This window comes from Mustela nigripes, chromosome 1 (genome assembly GCF_022355385.1).
Source record: "Mustela nigripes isolate SB6536 chromosome 1, MUSNIG.SB6536, whole genome shotgun sequence".
Taxonomy (NCBI): Eukaryota; Metazoa; Chordata; class Mammalia; order Carnivora; family Mustelidae; genus Mustela; species Mustela nigripes.
Window position 1 is genome coordinate 92,153,107 of NC_081557.1, and position 22,571 is coordinate 92,175,677.

The 22,571-nt window shown below is 39.6% G+C and overlaps 1 protein-coding gene and 1 pseudogene across 7 annotated transcripts in view; one reads left to right on the forward strand and one right to left on the reverse strand.

Annotated features, from left to right (window-relative positions):
- The window catches only part of SIK3 (SIK family kinase 3), a 251,927-nt gene that overhangs the window by 27,366 nt on the left and 201,990 nt on the right, over positions 1-22,571 (forward strand). The window lies entirely within an intron of this gene.
- On the reverse strand, positions 5,109-5,209 carry LOC132009450 (U6 spliceosomal RNA; annotated as a pseudogene).

Here is a 22,571-nt window from a genome sequence, read left to right on the forward strand (position 1 = left end):
GGAGGAAGCAGGCTCCTTGCTGAGCAGAGAGCCCAATGTGGGGCTCGATCCAGGACCCTGGGATCATGACCTGAGCCTAAAGTAGAGGCTTTAACCCACTGAGCCACCCAGGCACCCCAACCTTAGGCATTTCTTTTCCTTTTCTTACCTACCTTCTTTCTGGGAATATGTATATATTTTTTGTTCTTTATTTTATATGTGGTTCTAGCCAGTTTTTTCCCAGCAGTTCAAGACCCAGCACTTCATTCTTCCCTGCCCTGCCAGTTTGTTGGGTGGTAGTTTGATTGCCATTGATAAATCTGCCCAATGTAATGTTACGCTGCAAACTCATGCATCTCATTGGTACCACTATGTATCCTGCTTCCCTTCCACCCCTGCAATTTATAAAATGGGATAATAATCCCAGCCTTTTCTGAGATTCTTTGTAAGAGTGTCAAAGATTGAAAGTCATCTAGTAGAAGGTACTATAAACGCCTTAAGAAACACTATAATTTCATAGATTCCCCCCCGCAAAAGTACATTTTAATTAACTTGATTAAGACAGAATTTGCATTCAATAAAATGGAACCATTTTATCATTTTTTACAAGATTTTATTTATTTACTTGACGGAGAGAGACACAGCAAGAGAGGGAACATGAGCAGAGGGAGAGGGAGAAGCAGGCTCCCTGGGGAGTAGAGAGCCCAATGTGGGGCTCAATCCCAAGACCCTGGGATCACAACCTGAGCAGAAGGCAGACGCTTAATGACTGAGCCACCCAGGTGCCCCAAATGGAACCATTTTAAGTATACAGTTTGCATTTTGACAAATATATACAGTCATGTGATGACCACGCCATCAATATGTAGAACTTTGCTATTATCCCCAAAAGTTTCTTTAGTGCCCTTTGCGTTCATTCCCCATCATGCCCCCGCCCCAGAAAACCCCTATTTTGCTGTCACTATAGGTTATCTTTACTGTTCTGGAATTTCATGTAAATGACCTTAACCAGGTTTCAGCATCCATTCACAGTTGGAGCGCCTGGGTGGCTCATTGGGTTAAGTGGCTGCCTTGGGCTCAGGTCATGATCCCAGTGTCCTGCTCAGTGGGAGTCTCCTCCCTTTCTCTCTGTCCCTCCCTGTGCTCATGCATGTGCTCTCTCTCTTTCCTCTCTCTCTCTAAAGTAAGTAAAATCTTAAAAAAAAAAAAAAAAAAGAGATTCATTCACTGTTGTCTGTATGAGTAGTTTGTTATTTTTTATTGCTGAGTGATGAATTTGAGTAATGTCACATTACATGGCTATAAGGGGATTTGTTTATCCATTTTTCTATTGATGAACATGTGATTTGTTTCTAGTTTCTGGCTATTGTGAATAAAGCTGCTAGGAACTTGATGTGGAACCTTGGGTAGACTTATGTTTTCATTTCTCTTGGGTAAACACCTTGGAGTGGGAGGACTGGGTCATATGGCTGGTAGGTGTGTGTTTAGCTTTTGAAGAAACTGCCAAATTGTCTTCCAAAGTGTCTGTATAAATTTACCTTCTGTCTAGCAGTGTATAAGGGTTCTAGTTGCTCCATATCCTCACCAACGCTAGGAGGAGAACTTTTTTGCCACTCGTTGTATATGCTATCTTGTCCTTTGAATTTACATTTTCCTAATGACTAATGATATTGACATCTTCTCATGGAGTTACTTGCCAGCTGTGTATCTTGGGTGAAGTACTTGTTCTAAACTTTTGCCCATTTTTAAAAATTGGGTTGTTTGTTTTTTTTAATTGAGTTTTGAGAATTCTTTGTATATTCCGGACTCGAGTAATTTATCAGATAACTGCTTTGCAAAGATTTTATTCCATTCTGTGGCTTATCTTTTCATCCCCTCGACAGTGTCTTTTGAGAGCAAGAACTTTTATTTTGAATTCCAGTTTATCCACTTGCTCTTTTATGGAACTGTGCTTTTGGCATTTAGTCTTCATCCTGTCTTTTCATTTTTTAAAGTAATAAAGTCATTTGGAATTTATCGGAGCAAGGCAAGAAGTCAAACCATATTTCACTTTCGTGTTGGGTAAGAATCACTAGAGACAAATTATTTTCTATGGGATTGGTTCCTGGATTTTCTCAAGCACAAGTTTTCTAGCAATTAGAAGTCAAATGCAGTGCAGATATATTAATAATATTTGGGTGTTTCCGGAGAACTCAGTTTGTATGCTGTTTAGTTGCTAATTACCCATCCTTTTCTGTGAAAGAACTTAGGGTCTATTTTAAGGTGCCTTTTTTTTTAAAGGGGCTATTGTAGGTTTGAGTCCACAAATAAAGATCTGTGTAGTAGCTAATAATCATAAAGTATAAAGTTCCTTAAGAGAACATGCTCAGTCATACTGTTAATTCTAATTTGTGGCACTGCTTATCAGTAGAAAAGAAATGTAAGCTATTGTTAAGTACTAACCTACTACTGAGGGTAGAATGCCTTGTAGTTGAATTGGAAGAGTGGTCAATCAATCTTTGTTACCCAGGTTTGAGAGTCAGTAATCTTCAAGATTGAAGAAAAAGGAGTTACGAGCAGGAGGCAGTAAATAGTATGATGTTTCCATTTAAAATACCTTAAGAGATTGGGGCACCTGGGTGGCTCAGTTGTTAAGTGTCTGCCTTGGGCTCGGATCATGATCCCAGGGTTCTGGGATTGAGCCCTGAATTAGGCTCCTTGCTCAGCAGGGGGTCTGCTTCTCCTTCTTCCTCTGCCTGCTTGTGCTCTGTGTCTCTGTCAAATAAATACATTAAACAAAACAAAACAAAACACTTCTTTTAAAAAAAATACTTTAAGAGATAATGACAAAGGCATAAGGTTATATAATTTTTGGTGTCTCAGATGATAATGAAGTATGTTATAAATTAGACAAAAGAAGCACTCTGAGTTGTTTAAAAATTTTCTTGGTAGTAACTGACTGATAATACCTTAGAGGAAGCTCGAGTTTCAGCACAGAGGTGATTTTGGTATTATGAATACTGATGGACTTTGATGTTAGTTTTGAGCCTGTTTTCTCTTGACCTGTCTCTCTGTGAATTCTCCACGCTGCACTCTTATTGCACACTTTTCCTGTACCCTCCTGATACATGCTCACTGGCATGTGATAAAATTATCAGTGTACATAGAGAGGTTTTTTTTTTTTTTTGCTGAATACGAGGCACCGACTGTGCAATTTCTAACATTACTGACAAGGTCTGTCTCTCTCTCTTTCTTAAAAGACGAGGAGTCTTAAGGGCCTTAACTAAGAATTTAAAACCTGGGTATGCTGTTGTCCTATCATTTCTTTTTACTCACATCTTTTTTGGTAAATCAGGCCAGAGGGATTGTTTACCTTTTGAAGAAAAGAAACTAGATCCTGCAGTTTGTTTTGGTTGCAAATATCCGGGCACCTGAATTTAGATTGAGGAGAAGATGCTGTCCTGGATAGTGGATGCTGTAAAAGCCAAGAGACTATATATGCCTCTTACATAAATGGTGAAGGGTAATGACTCTCTTCTCTCCTTTGTGAGGAGAATACCAGCCTCATTCATTTATGGCTTCCTTTTGGTTATCTTCTGAGATATGGCTACTTACTGTTTTAGATTCATCGTGTTTGAGTGACAGTTTTAGGGAAAGAGGGGGATACTTAGTTCCAAGACCTGGCAGTTTTTTTTTTTTATCATTTTAATAAATTCAGGTCTAATGACATGAGGAATAGTTAGTATTGGGCAGATCTACATGTAATACATTTTGTTAAGCATAAGTAGTAAAAAAAACCAAACCCTCTAAGTAGTTGTATAATATATTTTAGCAGCTGAAAATTTTGTGTGTTATAAGAAACCAGAGAAACTAACTTCTGATTCACACAGAGCAAAAGAATTTAATATTCTAACTTCAGCAGAAGGCAACTAAAAGCAAACTTGAACCACTTTATGTGGTTTTCAGTACGTAGAAATATTTTTTTTTCATCTTTCCTCATATGTTTTACTTCTTAGTCATTTACTTCCAGTAGTTTTCAAATTGGTTGAGGGAATTAAGGTGGTAACCGAGTTCCCTGTAGTACAAGATTTTCCTGCTGTGTATATGAACCACTTTTTCTGGAAAAACCCTTCTATTGGCAGTCTTCGTGAGGGCATGTACTTCTCTACACTTAGTGATTTGGGGGCTGAAGCCTGTGTTTAGTCAGAGATGACAAATGGCTGAAAAAAAATTTTTTTTCCAGTTTAGTGACGGAGAAATGATTCAGAATTGAAACTGAAGTGAGTGTGGAGTTACTAGCAGTTAACTCTTCTCCAGTCGCTGTCTGTTACTTGGAGGCATATTTTGAACATGTGGTTTCCATTTCGATATTCTGTGTTATGTTGCTAAATTTCTTGTCTGGTTTAGACACTGCTTTTGGAAATTAGGTTGGAACTAGCTTTGAACGGAGGGCCACTAGAAATTGAACATTGTGGTCTATTTGGGGAGGAGAAAAGTTGGCATATTTTTACTTAAAAGATTCTTAGGAAAGTTTTGATAACAATAATATATTTTCCAGATGTTATAAGCTTTTGGGGTTAAGTACTTGTTGAGAAAACCAGGAAGCTCGTGAAAGTATTAGCCTTTTAAGTTAAAACTATCACTCAGTACTTTTTTCTTTTATAATTAAACAAAGATAAGTTTAAAAAATGTTCATCGTAAAGAGTCTACTTATAGAAATTTATGAAGAGAAAAGCAAAATGCTTCCTCCATTCCTGATTTTACTCTGTAGCTGTAACTATGTTAGTAGTTTGGTACACGTTCTTTTGTGTCTCTTTCAGAGCACATGCAAATATTTGTAGGTAGATTTGGGTGGTTTATTTTATTTTGTGCTGGTGCAGCTTTTGTAATTCAGTCTCTTTACATATATAAAATTCCACTTTAATTTCCCCTACCCCCTTTTTTGTTAGTTTTTTGAAATCTTAGTATTCATTTTCTTAATCATGTCTAGGACTTTAAAAATTCTTATATGGTTATTAATGCTTCATTATGTGTAGTGTAAGTATTTTCTCTCATATAATTTGTCTTAACTTTTAACTTATGGTGTCTTTTGTTATTTAAAGATTTTATTTATTTATTTATTTATTTATTTATTTTTACATGTCTGTATAAAAAATATGGAACATTTCACAAATTTTTGTGTCATCCTTGTGCTGGGGTCATGCTAATCCTCTCTATCATTCCACTGGGACTCCTGGGTTTTATGGTATCCTCAGGAATGTAGGTACCCATCCGAACAATAAAAATATTCTGTATTTTCTTCTAGTGCTTTGTAAATTTATTTTTAAGATTTAGGTTTTAAATCCACTTAGAATATATTTTCAGTATTATGTGAGATAAGGATCTGGATTTTCAAAAAAAAATTTCTTTTGGGTAGCATTTGTCCTAATAGTTTATCACTTGTGTGCTTATTTGAAATGATCTTGTTAACACAGAATCTTATTTATTTAAAAAGATGTTATTTTTAAGTAATTTCTGCGCCTGATGTAGGGCTTGAACTCACAACCCCAAGATCAAGAGTTGCATGCCTTACCTGCCAAACCAGCTGGGAGTCCCTTAAAATAGACTCTTGACAAAGGGTGCTTATCTGTGTACCTGTACTATGTGTTTTAATTATGGTCACTTTATAGAATGTTTTGGAATCTCTTTAACTATTACAGTTGATTCTCCCTCTCTTTTTAAAGTATTCTAATCATAATCATGAGCAAATGATAATTTGGACTCCTCCAAAGCTTATGCTCCTTTTTTAGTGACAATATTGAAGAGTAGTTATGGTGGTAATAATACCACCTAATACCATGATTCTCAACTTTATGTATGTGTGCAGAAATTACCTGAGGGATCTTATTAAAATGCAGATTCAAGCAGTTGCGGTACTTGGTGTTTACCTAAAGAATATAGGAATACTAATTCAGAGGGACACATGCACCCCTGTGTTTACTCAACATTATCTGCAATAGCCAAATTATGGAAACAGCCCAAGTGTCCGTTGACTGATGAATAGATAAAGAAGATGTGGTGTGTATATTTCACTCACACACACACACACACACACACACACACACCCCAGAATATTACTCAGCCGTAAAAAAGAATGAAATCGTGCCGTTCTCAGTGACATAGATGGAGTTAGAGGGTAAAAGGCTAAGAGAAATAAGTCAGAGAAAGACAAACCATATGGTTTCACTCATGTGGAATTTAAGAAACAAAACAAATGAGCAAAGGGAAAAAAGAGAGAAGGAAATCAAGAAACAGACTCTTAACTATAGAGAACAAACTGCTGGTTGGGGATGATGGGTGAACTAGGTGAAGGGAATTAAGGAGTGTGCTTGTGATGGATGCTGGGTCTTGCATGTTGTTGTTGGATCACTGTATTGTACACCTGAAACTATTACACTTTAAGTAAAAACTTAGGAAAAAAAAGATGGCCTATCAGGAAAAATGCAGACTCAGTCAGTCTGGGGTGGGCTGAGAGTCTGCATTTCTGACAAGGCCCATGTGATTTTGACTGATAGTTTTATAGACCTTTGAGTAACAGGGGGTTAATACTTGTTAAACACTTAATTCTAGTCACTGGTCTCAGTGCTTTATGTATATGCACTCAGTTCATCTTAATTCCATGATGGTTATTTCCAGTAGAGAAGCTGAGACTTGGAGAAGTTTATGACTTGCTTACAGCAACATTGCCAATAGGTAGAAGAGCCAGACCCAGCCCAGGCAGAGTTGGCACCCTAAATCTCTTGAATGGATTTTGTTACTGATATTGGACATTGTTTTCTCTTATATGAGTCAATTGATAATACCTTTAGTTTTTGTTCTAAATTAATAGACATTTAAAAAAAAAAGATTTTGTTTATTTATTTGACAGAGAGCACAAGTAGGCAGAGAGGCAGGCAGAGAGAGAGGAAGGGAAGCAGGCTTCCCCCTGAGCAGAGAGCCCTATCCGGGGCTCGATCCCAGGCCCCCGGGATCATGACCTGAGCCGAAGGCAGAGGCTTACCCCACTGAGTCACCCAGGTACCCCGAATAGACTTTATTTTTTGAGCAGATTTATAAAAATTGAGTAGAAAGTACGGAGAATTCCAGATATCCCCTTGCCCCCACCTTTCCACTAGTATTAACATCTTGTATTAAGGGGTACATTTGTTACAGTTGATGAGCCAGTATTGGTATGTTATCATTAATTCAAGTTGTAGTTTACATTAAGGTCCACATTTGCTTCGTATAGTTCTGAGGGTTTGGACAAATGCATGATGTCATGTATCTACCATTAGAGTATCGCACACAGTAGTTTAACTGCCTTCATCATTTCCTGTGGTCCACCTAGTCATCTTCTACCCTCCCCACCCCTCCACCTCCAGCCCCTGGCAAACACTTATCTTTTTGCTGGTTCCATAATTTTGCCTTTTTTAGAACGTGATATAGTTGGAATGGTACATTAGGCAGCCTCTTCAGACTGGCTGCGTTCACTTAGCAATATGCCTTTAAGATTCCTTCCCGTCTCTTTGTGGCTTGATAGCTCCGTTCTTTCTATCACTGGGTAATATTCTATTGTCTGGATGTACCCTAGTTTATCCACTGACCTACCAAAGAATATCTGGGTCGCTTCCAGGCTTTGGCAGTTACAGATAAAGCTGCTGTGCAATCCACGTGCAGGTCTCAGCTCTCTGGGTAAATACAAAGGAGTGTGATTGTTGGATCGTATGCTAAGAGTATGTTTAGTTTGGTAAGAGACCGCCAAACTTGTCTTCCAGGGTGGCAGTTTGGTCTTGCTTTCTTACCAGCAGTGAATGAGGGCCCCTGTCACTCCTCATCTTTACTAGCTTTTGGTGTTGTCAGCTTTTTGGATTTTTGCCATTCTAATAGGGTGTAGTGGGATCTCATTGCGGTTTTAATTTGCGATTCCCCAGTGATATGGATGTGGAGCATCTTGTTGCATGTTTATTTCCTATCTGTGTGTATCTTTTTTGGGGAGGTTTAGATCTTTCCCCATTTTTTTGATTGTCTCTGTGGTTGGTTGTTTTTTTAGTGTTGCGATTTAAGAGTTCTTAGAATATTTTGGATACCTGTCCTTAAATCAGATATATGGGTGGGGTTTTTGTTGTTGTTATTTTATTTTTTATTTATTTTTAAAAAAGATTTTATTTATTTATTTGACAGACAGAGATGACAAGTAGGCAGAGAGGCAGGCAGAGAGAGAGAGAGGAGGAAGCAAGCTCCCCATTGAGTAGAGAGCCTGATGCGGGGCTCAGTCCCAGGACGCTGAGATCTCGACCTGAGCCAAAGGCAGAGGCTCAACCCACTGAGCCACTCAGGCATCCCGAGTTGTTGTTTTTTTAAAATCAGATATATGTTTTGCAAAGATTTTCTTCCAGATTTTGGCTGTCCATATCTTTAGTTCTTAGCATTATGGTGATGCTTGCCCTCGAAGTGTGACAGATAATTATCAAGTTAAGAAAGTTTCCTTTTTTTTTTTTTTTGTCCTTCTGAGAGCTTTTTTCAGGAATGGTATTCAGGGAATCTTTGAAAATTATTTGACTAAATAAATAAATGAAGCTTTGTTATTAGCAAGGCATGCCTGTTTTACTATGGATACTTAACAACACATTCCTTATGGTGCTGTATTTTAGAATGTAACTGAACATTTAATTCCAGATCCTTGGAAATAGTTTTCTCTTACCTCTTCCCTGATCTCTTGTCTCTTTAGTGTTTACGTCAATTGCTTGTCCAACATCCTAATCTCATTCTGGCTTGATCACTTTCCCCGTCTGTCTTTGCACTTGTCTGCGGCAGTCTATTCCTGGGGCTGGTGACACTGCCACCTCTGAAATCATAAATTTGGAAATTTTGCTCTTGAACACAATTTCCTGTCTTTTCAGTTCCGCCGTTTGCTGAACTTACTTTCCGATTTCACGGAGGCCTCCAGCCCCTTGAAATCTTGCCTGTCTCCAAATGTGTGACATTCTTCCTGGCATCACTTTTGTCCACGTGGACATAGTTGGTTACTTTCAGTGAGTCAGAAGTATCCTCAGTTCTCCTGCACCTTTGTTCTTCTGTCCCCCATGCTATGCCCATCTCTGGCTGCGGATTAACAATAATACCCATTTTCCATGTTCCTGCTTTAGGGCCCGAAGAAACAATGGAATCGTGTTTATTTGTTCAGTTGGTAGCGCATGAGTTCTGCCCTCATTTGTGCTTTTTATTCTTGTTAGTAGCCCTCTTACTTGCCTGTCGCTGACTTCTTTTCCCCTTCACCAAAATGACTGTTCTTTCCTGATCTTTTCCCATTTTTGGTGAGCTCACGTTTACGTCCCTCGATCACAGAAGTCTCCATAGTCTAGTAAAGTGACCCTAAAAAAAAAAAAAAAGGAAAACTAAGAAATCTGTTATTTCTTGTATCATAACTTCTGTTACTTAGATAAAGATAAAATTCCCAAGTTTCACATGCCCTTTCTTGTTTTCTGTCCACTCTGAGCCCAGCTTCATTGGCCTTTTGTCAAATTCTTAACATGCCACACTAATGAGTAGCGTTGGGGTCTTTGTGTCCGTCCTGCCCTTTGCCAGACACTTTTTCTCTTTCGCTTTTTAATTCATATGCATCTTTGGAACTTAATTTATATGTCATTTCCTCAAAGGAGCTTTTCCTGACCTTCCATTTGTCTGAACACAGATTAGACTTGCCCTAAAATAATTAATAGTAATGAGACTAACAACTACAATAATAGCAAACATATGATGTTTATTGTGTGCCAGGTACTGTTCTGAGCGTTCTTTCTCGCTCTCTCTCTATGTATACATACACACACATATATAGCATTTTTTTTTTCTTTTAAGTCTTTACAGCAACCCTCTGGGTTAGATAGATGGGGAAGTAAATAGGACCTATAATTGTCTCTATTTTATAGACAAGGAAACTGAAGTGCAGAGTGTTAAGTCACTTGTACCAAGTCACATAACCTGTTGGCAGCGGAGCTGGGATTTGCACGCAGTGGTCAGGCCTTGGAGCCCGTGTTGTAGACTGCTGTGCTGTAATATAATGCTAAGTATGATTGTGTAACTTTGGTTAATGTCCACCTTTCTTGGTAGGCTCTCAGTTCCTGGAGTTCTGAGACTGTACCTATGTGGTTAATTTTTGACCCTCCAGTGCCTAGAACAGAACCCGGCAGCAAGCAGGCTGCGACAGAATGAATCCACTGACCTGTTCTGCTTATAACTAAGTGACTGGAAACTTCACTGAGCTTCCTCAGTTGTTGTCCCTTCTACTTCACCTACCCAACCCCCTGGAGGGAAGAGATAGGTGTTTGGCTTTTTTTCAAAAGTTAATCCCTTTGTCTCTTTACTTGCTTTATCCTAGAAGTCGTATTTGCACTTGGTGGCCAAGAAGAAGTGGTGTAAAGGTCCATGGTGAATGTCCTTCATCTTCTCCCTCCCTTACCTTTCTCACTTTCCAGAGGTGTTGGCTGGGAGCCAGCGAAGTGTGTATCTTCTGAACATGCAGAGACTGTATGGTGGCTTATATACACAAGAGGGAGTGGATGTAATAGGCACACTAGTTTGAGTTTGCTTTTATATTAAAAATTAACTTTCAGTATTGAGCTATAGTTTTGCAAGCTGTTGCCATCAAGGGCAGCTAGGTAAAGGATACACGGGCTCTCTCTGTGTTAACTTTTTAAAGTGGCATGTGACTCTCCAGTGATCTCAGAATAAAAAGTTGAAATAAGAAATTAAATCGTAGAGACCTTTTCCTGTCAGCGTATTTATCTCTTTCTTCTGAATTACTACATGAGACCCATTGTATAGATGCACATTCCTATATTTTACCTTTCCTCTACTGATGGACTGGTAAGTTCTTTCATTTTCTCCATTTTTACTGCACTTCTGTAGTGGAAACAGCCTTGCATTCATAGCTTTATCCTCGCTTGGGTATATATATGCATATATGATATATGCACAGCCAAGTTTAGAGGAGAGGGGATCAAAAGATCCATGTGTTTGAAATTTTGATGAAAGTTGGCCGGCTGCTCTCCAAACCGGTATATATACTTTTCCCCAGCAGTTAGGATACAGGCTGTTCTCTTGCATTCACGTGTACTATCCTGGTCCTGTTCCTCCACTTCTTCTTTGGGACTTGAAAAAAAATTAATTAGTCCTTTTCCTTTTAAAATCTCTCCTTCTCTGTTGACTTACTCTTGCCTGCCCACCCTCTATCGCCTCCTTCATACTGGTAAGCCTTTTCTTTAGTAACTAAGTGCTTAATCTGTATTTATTTCTCCTTATGACAACCCAGAGAGGTAGCTCCTGTTGTTATCCCCATTTTACAGGTAACGAAACTGAGACGCAGAGAAGTTAAGTGACTTGCCCAAGGTCACCCAGGCAGTGAGGAGCAGTCGGTCTGACTGCAGAGTCTGTGCTTTTAAGCACCACCCTCTAGGAAGGGGTCAGGAAACCACTGCCAGCTGCTCATATCCATCCCATGGCCTGTTTTTTGTATAACCCAGCTAACATGCTTTTTACATTTTTAAAGGGTTGTTTAAAAAAAGAAAAAGGAAAATATGGGACAGTGTGTGACCCACAAACCCTAGAGGAAAGTTTACTTATTTAATATTAAATGAGATTGTTCTTATAAAAGTATTTAGCATAACACTGGTACTTAGTAATAGCTTAAGAAATAGGAAAGGTATTGTTATTGCTATTATCAGTGCCTCTCTTTTACCAGCCAGCTCTACCTCACCTTTTTCTCCTTCGTGCCCACTGTCCTGGTATGTCCACTGAACTGCTCTGGGAAGGGGTTTTAAGTGTCTTGTTGCTAATCCTATTACCCGACGTAAACTCTGGTCACGTCTGAGTTCTGTGTATCATTTCACACTAACTACCCTATTCTTTTACACATCTCCTTTAGTTTTCAAATGAGGAGCGCCTTCCGTTTTTGCTTTTTCATCCCTGGTGTACTACTCCTTCATAAACTCCTTTGCTACTCTATTTCTCTGCCAGCTTTGTCAGGGATGGGATTCTCCAGGATTGCCCTCCCTCCCTCCAGCCCTGTCTTCTGCTACCACTTCCTCTTCTCTTCCCTCCTCTAGATCAGGAAGCCCCGCATTTGGGAGAAATTCATCCTTTTCTGTCTGAGTAGTCTGAATGGTTTACTTCATGTCAGTTTCTTTTTCTGTAGGAATGAGAATAACAGCTCCCCCCTCAGGATTGTATCGATTAGATGAAACCATGCATGTAAAACATTCAAAGTGTATTTCGTTTACAGAAAGTGCTTCATAGAAAATAGCAATAGGAATGGTAATAGTAGTGTAGCTGTGTTGGTATTGTAACTCTGTATCTCTAGCATGCCCCCTTTCCCTTCCCCATGAAGCTACTCAGTGGCCTGCTAGAGACCCACACTTGGACACTTCCGCAGATGCTTGGAACTCTACCGGAGTCTTCTTCTCTGGCTTCAGTGTTTAGAGAGTATGGCCTCAAACAAATGACTTACTTTCTTCCAGTCTTAGTTTCTCCATTTTTGAAAGGGCGACAGTAATAGAACTTACCTTCTTAACACGGAATGAGATTGTTCTTGTCAAAGGATTCAGCATAGCGGTTGTATGTAGTACCACCTTAGGAAATGAGAGGGACCCTAGCTGGCTCAGCTGATAGAGCCCATGACTCTTGATCTTGGGGTCATGAGTTCGAGCCCCACATCGCAGGGTAGAGTTTACTTTAAAAAAATATTAGGGCCATCATCATTATTATTGTTATGAGTGTTACTGTTACTCCTTTTAAAATTTGATCTTCCTTTTGTCCTATTCCACTCAGAACAGGGGTCTCAGCTTTTCCCGTCTGCTTCTCTTCCTGACCCTCCACAGGCAATTAGTCAGCATGTACTGTCGCTTCTACTTCAGAAGCATCTGCTCACTTTCATCCACTCCTTATCATTTCTTGACAGAGTTACTGTGTAACCTCCTAATTGGTCTCCTGGCCTCTGGGCCACCTTCCCCCTTTCATCCAGATTTATCTTTATTGAAGGCAGACCTGCTCACACCACTCAGCAGTAAACGCCTCAGATGAGCGTCTCTGACCTGAAGTATGAAGCGTGCAAGGCCTGTACCACCTCAGTTTTTGACAGCCTCCTCTCTTGGCCCTGGAACCTAGGAGTCCTCCATGAGAAGATTATGCTTCTGACTGTTTTCTGACTAAACCAAGCACCCTTAAATCTGATGCTGGTTCCCTCCTGGTATCGCTCCTCGTTCATTCTTGTTGCTCAGAATGCTGTCTCCTCACCCATTTGCTGCACAGAGCAACCCCCCACCCCAGACAGCTTGTCTGTCTGGTGAATGCTTGGTTGCTTTTCCAGTGGTGGGTCTCAGAGATGCCATCTACTCTCTGTTGTTCTCTTTGGTGTGAACTGTGCTTCTAGGCGAGGTTAATTGGTCCTTCATTTAGGGGCAGTAGGGTGGGCACTTCAGTCCCGGAGTTAGGAACCTGACTGACTTGGTTAATCATGTGGCTGCAGGACTGGGCTAAGATTGTTCAGTCAATCTGTGCTTCAGTTTTCTAATCTATAAAAAGTAGATAATATTAGTCTTGTAAGGATAGTAAATCAATATAGCAAAAATGCTCTGAATAGGTCATGCATAGACAAAGTACTTCATCAGTATTGGCTGTTGTCGTCATCATCATCGTCGTCGTCATCAGAGCATCTCGTACATACCTTCATAATAGCATTAACTGCTTTGTATTACATTGACTTTTTGGTGTATGTTTTGCAGTAGACTGTGGCTTCTTTGAAGGCAGGACTGTTGCAGTCATCTGTGTCATCAGTCTCTAGTACACAGTGGGCCCTGAGTAAACATTCAATCCGTTGTGCTGTTTACTCAGCCACAATAAAATCCTGGATCCTCCTGCGTTTCAACAGTCAGCATCTCACGTCTCCTGGAAATGATTGCTTTCTGGAAATATGACATTAGAGACGCAAAACTGTTTGTTGAGGACCTCAGTGGGCTCTTCAACCAGAAGTTTACTATTACAAATGAAGCCTCCTACTCAAGGCAGTCAGAGTGTGGCTGACAGTGTGCAGTCTTTGGGAGGAAGTTTCTCCCAAAGTGGAAGAGAGCCTCTAATGTCGTTCATTTAACAGGACACGGTCCAAAGCTAGAAAGTGTACTTGCTATCAGACCTTTTTGTTTGGTGTTTTGGATATAAGTAGAGTTGTTTCTGCCTTTTATTTTATTTATTAATTTTTAGTTTTTCTTTTTTAAAAATTTACTTGACAGACAGACAGAGATCACAAGTAGGCAGAGAGGCAGGCAGAGAGAGAGGAGGAAGCAGGCTCCCTGCTGTGCAGAGAGCTAGTTGCGGGGCTCGATCCCAGGACCCTGGGATCATGACCCGAGCAGAAGGCAGAGGCTTTAACCCACTGAGCCACCCAGGCTCCCCTTTTTCTGCCTTTTTAAGTTTATTATTATTATTATTATTTTTAAAGATTTTATTTATTTGTTTGACAGACAGAGATCACAAGTAGGCAGAGAAGCAGGCAGAAAGAGAGGAGGGGAAGCAGGATCCCCACTGAGCAGAGAGCCTGATGTGAGGCTCGATCCCAGGACCCTCTATCCCAGGACCGTGAGATCATGACCTGAGCTGAAGGCAGAGGCTTTAACCCACTGAGCCACCCAGCTGCCCCCTTTTTAACTTTATTCTTACAAGGCCGATGAAGATGGAAATGTTAAAACTTTTCCCTTGTAGTGATATAAATTTGTAGTGAATAATTTCTTTATTGTAAACATGATCTAGAGCTCAGAAGGAATGCCGGATATGGGATCTTTGTAGACGAGTCCAGAGCATGAAGTCATTAAGCTCCATTTGGTCTGGTTCCATGGCCAACCAGCTTTGCCTGGGCTGTTGTAATGGTCACTGATCTTTCTGCCTCCAGGCTCTTCCCTCCAGTCTGTCCTCTCTACTGCTGCCATATTAATCTCTCAAAAGCTCGGCTTTATTTTTCTTATGTGTTATAAAAAATGTTCCAAGGGTCTGTCATTGTGGACAAGGGGAGTTCCAAACTGTAGCTTGACATTCAGGATGCTCTACAGTCTGACCTGTGTTCTGCCTTCTCTTCCACTGAACCTGGGAAGGAACTTTCTGATTTATCTAGGCTAGCTGTGGTTCCTGTGATGTGAATTGCATTTTTCTTTTTTTAACCTATTCAGAGTAGTTTCCATGCTTTTCCCACTTTCCTTTTGAAATTCTGCCTCTCTTTTAAGATCTGTATTTGAAAACCTTTTTATTTTTAAATAATTATGGACTCACAGGAAATTGCAGAATAGTACATAGTGTCCTGTGTTCTTTTCCTCCGAGCTTACCCCAGTGATGTTTACTTGTATGATTGTAGTATAAGAGCCATTTTAAAACTCCATTTTGAATAATATTCTCAATGGTAGGAGAAAACAAACCTGTTCCTTCTTTCTTTTCTTCTTCTTTTTTTTAAAGGCTGGATTGGAGTTGTGGAAGTGGTCAGGAATCATTTGGGCTCATGTTTGTAAAACAAATTAGGTGGGTGATCAAACTGGATAGTATGGTATCTGGTCTTTGAAAGGAAAAGGGTATAGCATATGATACTGGAAGACTGATTTTATCTGCTTTTATGAACTGGCCTTGAAAGTAATTTCAAAACAGAAATTTCCAAAGGTAGAATGGGTACATAACCTCCTTACATAATTAAATGGGGTCATGGTACTCATTTATTAGGAGACGTGAATGTTCTAGTGTGTTGGTTAAGCTAGTTCAATATTTTATAGCCATACCATTTATGTTCTCTTTCAATGCTTGTGTTCTTCCTAGAGACTGTTTTTATAAAATAAGCTAGTTGTTGAAATACACATTGGATGGTGAAATAAAAACGTTTATTTTTCTCATGCTCATTTTTAAAGGGAGGCAGAAGGTTTGCAAAGGAAGAGATTTTGGGAAATAAAGCTTATTTTCCAAACTGGAACCCTCATACATTGCTGGTGGGCATATAAAATGGTAGAGCCACTTTGGAAAAACAGTTTTGGCAGTTCCTCAAAAAGTTAAACATAGAGTTACCATATGACCCAGCTTTTCTACTCCTAGGTATATACCCAAGAAATCAAAAGCATGTGTTAACACAAAAACATGTACACAGATGTTCATGGCAGCATTATTCATAATAACCAAAAAGTGGAAACAACCTGAATGCCCGTCAAATGATGAACGGATAAACAAAATGTGATCTTTCCACATATAGTGGAATCTATTTCAGCCCTGTAAAGGGGGGAACACTGAGGATGCAGCAGTGTGGTTGACCCTTGAAAACACTAGGCTTAGGGAAAGAAGCCAGGCACAAAGGGCCACATAGAGTATGATTCCGTTTACATGAAATGTCTAGAATAGGCAGCTCCATAGAGACAGAAAGTAGAGGAGTGGTTGCTAGGAGCTACAGGAAGGGGATTGACAGAGGAGGGAGGGAGGAGAGGGACTGCTAATGGATTTAGAATTTCTTTTTGGGGTGATGAAAATGTTCTGGAATTAGATAATGATGGTGATTGCGTCGTCTTCTGATTATACTAAAAACCATTGAATTGCACATTTTAAAAGGGTGAATTCTATAGCATGTGAGTTACATTTCAAAAACCTGCATTCTCCGGTTGCCAGTACAAATTTTGTTGTGGTTTGGAGCCGTACCTGTTTGCCTGGGTGGTAGGACAGGTGTATAAGGTTTCCTACATTTTGAGCTCTAAGTGAGGCAAAAGATTTTTGGGAAAAGGGAGTAACTTTGCCAGATTTAAGCCTGGTAACTGCTCATTGGCCAATAACCCGCCCTAGTGGGCAGAGTAGAGGTAGAAGCAGATCAGAAAAGGTTGGAATTAATGTCTGTTCGATTCCATTTACGTTTGTTAGCACACAGAGAAATCAAGAAGTATTTTAAAGGTTCTGACCTGTTAAATTTGATAGGCAGAAGTTCCTGCCGTTCTGTCTTGGATGTAAACCTCGCAGATCTTTTTTAGTAGATACTGGGAAATAGAAGTCTTGTCTCATAAACATATTAGGCAAGTCTGAATAGGCTTTTTACCTGTAGAATTAAGTGCATTTTTATTAACTTTTAAAAAGTAAATCACTCTGGTTTTTCCTCTGAGTGTTAAAAACAAGATTTTCACCAGTGCCATCCTTTGTTTTTTCTTGTTTGCATAAAAAGCCTTTTGGTTTTTCTCAAATTAATCTGTATGTTTGTGGTATAAAAGTCATCATATATATATAGAAACGGTACCAAGATGGTAGCTGTCCTGAACCATTACTCTTTGGCAGACTGAGCTATATGTATATTTTAAAAAAGAAATCATACCGCCATATCTGAATACTGCCATATCTGAATAAGTCTTTAACCTTGCTTAAATAAATATATGACAGTTGGGAAAAAGTAGTAAGATTTGCCTAATGGTAGCTACCATCCGCTGAGTCTTATTATTTTACTGTTTTCAGGGTTTTACATTTATCATCTCATGTTACATTCATTCATCAAAGAAGACTTACTCATTTGATTTAAAAAAAGAAAGAAAGACGGACTCCAGGGTGGCTCAGTTGGTTGAGCTACTTCCTTCGGCTCAGGTCATGATGCCGGAGTCCCGGGGTCGAGTCCCACATCGGGCTCCCAGCTTCATGGGGAGTCTGCTTCTCCCTCTGACCTTCTTCCCTCTCATGCTTTGTCTCTCTCTCTCAAATAAATAAATAAAATCTCTTTAAAAAATGAAATAAAAAAGGAAAGAAAGAAAGAAATCAAATCAGTACAACATAGATGGTCTTAGCGACTATTTTTTTCTTAAGCTATTTTAATGCAACAAACATTTACTGGGTTCTGGTAAATAAACCTGGCTGTGTCCTTTAGCGCACCAGTCTTCAAACTGCAGTACATGTCTAGAGGTACTGAGGTTGGGTAGTTTTAAGAGAATCAGTTTCCTGGTTCTCAACATTCATTTATGCTCTTTTCCTGAAACTGATTTGTCTGAAGACAACTCCTGCATGGTGTCCCTTCTTTTCTACCCTCCCTTTAGTCTGATCCTTCTTACACTTGACAGAAGAAAAAGCCATACTTTTCTTCCACCCAGAGTCTTACCATTGTGTCTTTGAGGTATACAGTTCTCCAGGGTTCCAGCAAAGGGATAGTGAAAACACTGGGCATCAAGTGTGAAGCTTCCTTTTATTAAGGTGTATGCCCTCTTTCCTACATCTTATTAAGACCCGCAACTCTAAAAAAGGAAGTTACTTTTTATGTTTTTTTTGTGTTTACTTATCAAAATTTGTTATATATTTACATTGTTTTCATCAATTGTTTATCACTAATACTACTAACAGGAATTCAATCTAAGGAAATACTTCAAGTAAGTAAAAAAATATGCATATTTTTGTTACAGGATTATTCCTAAGTATGATGAAAGAAATTATGCTAAAATAAAGTAGTGGGAGGAAAAAGAGAAATATAATTCAAGGAAAAAAAAGAAGTAATATGGGGCGCCTGGGTGGCTCAGAGGGTTAAGGCCTCTGCCTTCGGCTCAGGTCATGATCTCAGGGTCCTGAGATCGAGCCCCGCATCGGGCTCTCTGCTCAGCAGGGAGCCTGCTTCCCTTCCTCTCTCTCTGCCTGCCTCTCTGCCTACTTGTGATCTCTGTCTGTCAAATAAATAAATAAAATCTTTAAAAAAAAAAAAGTAATATAACATTTTATCTTAATTTTTAAAATTATTATAAAATTATTAACCAACTAAACCATCTGGGTGCCCTGAACATTTTATAGAAGAAAGGAAGATGCTATTCTTATAGTTTTAAAATGGAGGCTAGTGGGTATCGAATTGCTCAGGTGTTTAGATTTCACTGGGTGCATTTAAATTAGTGATCTAATTGTTTTATTATTTAAATGTCAATTTCAAATTGGCATATATTAATCTATAAGGGAGAGTACGGCCTCTGTAGTGATTGAAAGTTTTAATGAAAAATTTTATATATTAACTTAAACATATTCAAGCAAGTCCCACTCTCCCCCCGACACTCCCCAGTTTGGTTTTTGTGGTGTTAGAGCAGAACTTTTTGAAGACCGGTACTCTGTAGGATAGAGAGATGCAAAGGGAATGATTTCTGCCCTCAAGCAGTGCCATAGTTGAGTGATGGAGTGGAGACGTATATACATGATTTGGCTTAAATAAAGCCTTTATTGGGTCATATTTTGCTGCTTATTTGACACAGGCATTGTGTCTCGGTGTTGCATCATGCTTATTATAATGACTTTTGAATAGTGATTTAGCTTGTATATGCTCTTTTTCCACATAGGCTATTGTGTAGAACAGTGAGGAATTGTTTCTTTTAAAAGACAGAAGGAGAGGAAAAGTGCCCACTGCACTTACCACCGATGAATAGTAGGGCTTTCTGTTGTTGAGTCCTTGTGGTCATGAAGGACACGAGACTGGGAATCAGGAGACCCTCGTTGTTGTCCTGACTCTGCCACAGGCCATGTGACCTTGACCAAATCACTTAACACATTCAATCTCCAGTTTCCTCACAGAAAAAATGTTAAACCGGTGACATTATAGCTCCAAAATATAGAATCCATTAGGTAGTTTTATACATTTTTACTCAGTCTATTAGTTTTAGAAGGGATAGCTGTAGCAAACTTTAAGAACTTTAGCAAACTTTAAGAAAGAGATGCCAGAATAATGTAGTGGATTACTTGCTCATTTTAAATAATGTTTAGTTTACTGTTTGTTAGGTATCTGATGAGTGATTGAGACAGTCTGTTATATGGCCTGTCGGAAGTGTAGTGGGTCTCACCACTGCCCTTTTCATTTGCAATTTCACAGAGTGAGATTTTTTCCTACTTTTTTGAGAATTAGAACAAATGCTACACAGGATTAGTAACAGAGAATCCCAATTTCAGCTTCATCCCAGTGCCTTTAGCGAAAGCCACATTTTTGTACCATTCTAGCAGAATATTAAACTGGATTATGGATTACAGACAGCTCTAGGCCTTGGTCTTTATAGGTCAGAGGCGAATACTGATAGAGTAATTACTGTTCACCCTTGTCATGGATGGGGCCTCCTAGGTTCTTTATGGAGCTAAAGTGAGACTTTCTGGAACAGTTCCACCCGAATGGCTTTCCTGGGGGCTTATGAGGCTTACATTCTGAAACCGATACTCTTGTAGTACAAGAATAACTACAAACTGATGTGGAATTAGGAGGCCATGGAGGGGAGATGCCATAAGCAGCTCTCATTCTCGAAAGTCTGTTGGCTGGTGAACAGAGACTTTTCCCGTCAGTAAGCAGATACTCAGTTATATACTGACAGAGTGCCTCTAAACAACTTCTAGAATAGAAGACTGTGTTTTGTGCCTTTGGAGGCTACGAAGAAGGTTGAAGTGTGCAGAATTAGCTAGTTGAACATATACACGGATATTGTCTGTTAAATTTGTAGTGTTCATCTGTTAGATTTTTTTTTTTTTTAAAGATTTTATTTATTTGACAGAGATCACAAACAGACAGAGAGAGAGGGGGAAGTGGGCTCCCGGCTGAGCAGAGAGCCCGATGCAGGGCTCGATCCCAGGACCCTGAGATCATGACCTGAGCCGAAGACAGTGGCTTAACCCACTGAGCCACCCAGGTGCCCCTGTTAGATTTGTTCTTGAACATGATCTCCATGGTCTGTGGCCAAGAGAGATAACTGAATCAGTACTTCATGACTGGTTTTCAGACGTATTGTTCTTTATTTATGATCCTCAATATTGGAGAATTTGACAGATTTGCCTTGTTTAGGTAGACTTAGATTGGACCCTAAGTTTTTACCCCCACCTTTTCTTGTGTGGGGATGAACAGGGCCATTTTTTAAGGGACCAGTCTTGTGTCTTTTGATGCTGAAGAGGGAAACAGTGTTTCCTGGTAGAGTTTATTGTTTCTATCATCGAATCTCAAAGTCAGCAGTTTACTTTTTATTTAGTCGTATGTCTTGGCTTGTCTGAATGAGTCATAATTAAACTCTAGGCCCTGGGACTCCTGATCCTGTCTAAACAGGAATTCTAGTACCGAGATACTATGCCTTGCCATATGTAGACTTAGGGTGGTACAGGTCTGCTGTGATCCCCGTGATAACTTTTGTTTTTTTGTTTTTCGTTTTTTTCCCTGTGATATGTTTTTATAAATACCAAACTCTTCTGGAAGAACGTTAATAGGTTTCTTTATTACCTACCCCCCCCAAGTAGAAAGTGAAAGTGAAAAGTAAGTAAAAATAATGGTTATTAGAGTTGAATCCTGAAAACCTTTCGTCCCCTTAAGTTCTTTGTATTATGTAAAAATGAAATGATTATTTTGTTCTCCTTGAAAAGATTCAAGGAATAGACCGTTTGAAAGTCAGTTTTGGCATTCCTTTGTTCAAGGACAGAAACATTGTCAGAAGCGCCAACTCAGGGCCTGTGGCTTCTGATCCATGGCCGTAAATAATGTGGCTAAGACTTGCTGTGGACATTGGACATAAGTCTTTCATTGAGCTACGACCGCCCTGGGGCAGTAGGCTTAAAGTTGGTCAACATGAATTAAGAATTTGGGTGCCAGACACTAAATACTAAGAATGCAAATGTGAATAAAACATTATCGATACTGTGTTTTGTTCCACAAAGGATTTGAAGTGTCTGATAGGAAGTAAATACAATAATATTGTAAGATAACAACAGAAGTTCAAAATCAGGGAAGAACACATTAGATTTGGAGGCCAACATGGGGTTGAATAACTAGACATGGGCCCTGTGACTGAGCAGCTCAGTTTAACGTTCATCCCCGTAGCGACAGGATGCAGGAGCTGCTCTCTGTCATGTTCAGCTCCAAAAGGGCACAGTTAATAGACTGAGCAGGATCGTGAGGAGTGCAGGCAGTTTTTAGGAACTCCCACGAAAATGTCATCTGGAGTTGGTTTTGTAAGTGGTAGCACTTTTGCTGTTCAGTGTTACATGAGTTGAGTATCACATGGGCTTCAGTATTATTTTTTAATTTATTTAAACCTCACTGTGTATGGGGCAGGGGGCTGGGGAGAGGGAATGTGGGGTGGGAGGAGAAGGTCTGAGTACCCAGGCTGAAGAGCAGAGGTTTCACTGTATATGGTAATGATTTTTGTTTACATGATACATACGGATTTAATGTTGAGATGGAAAAAGTTGAAGTGAATTGTTCTATTTCCCTTCTTTCTATTTTTCTTTTTCTTTCTTTTTTTTAAAGGTTTTATTTATATATTTGAGAGAGACAGAGATAGTGAGACAGAGAGAGGGAGAGAGAGAAGGAGCAGGGAGAAGAGGGAAAAGCAACCTTCCCCCTGAGCAGGGAGCCCCATGCGGGGCTTGATCCCAGGACCCTGGGATTGTGACCGGAAGGTAGACACTTAACCGACTGAGCCACCCAGGAGCCCCCTTTTCTATTTTTCTTTCAGTTATTAAGTTTTCTCTTCCCTTGGTTTCTAGAGTTCTTTCATGGCATCTTGGGGGTCGGGGGGCAGAAGCAGGGTGTGATGCTTTTTGCTGAATCAAGAACTACTGTGTTTCTCCAATTTCACAGG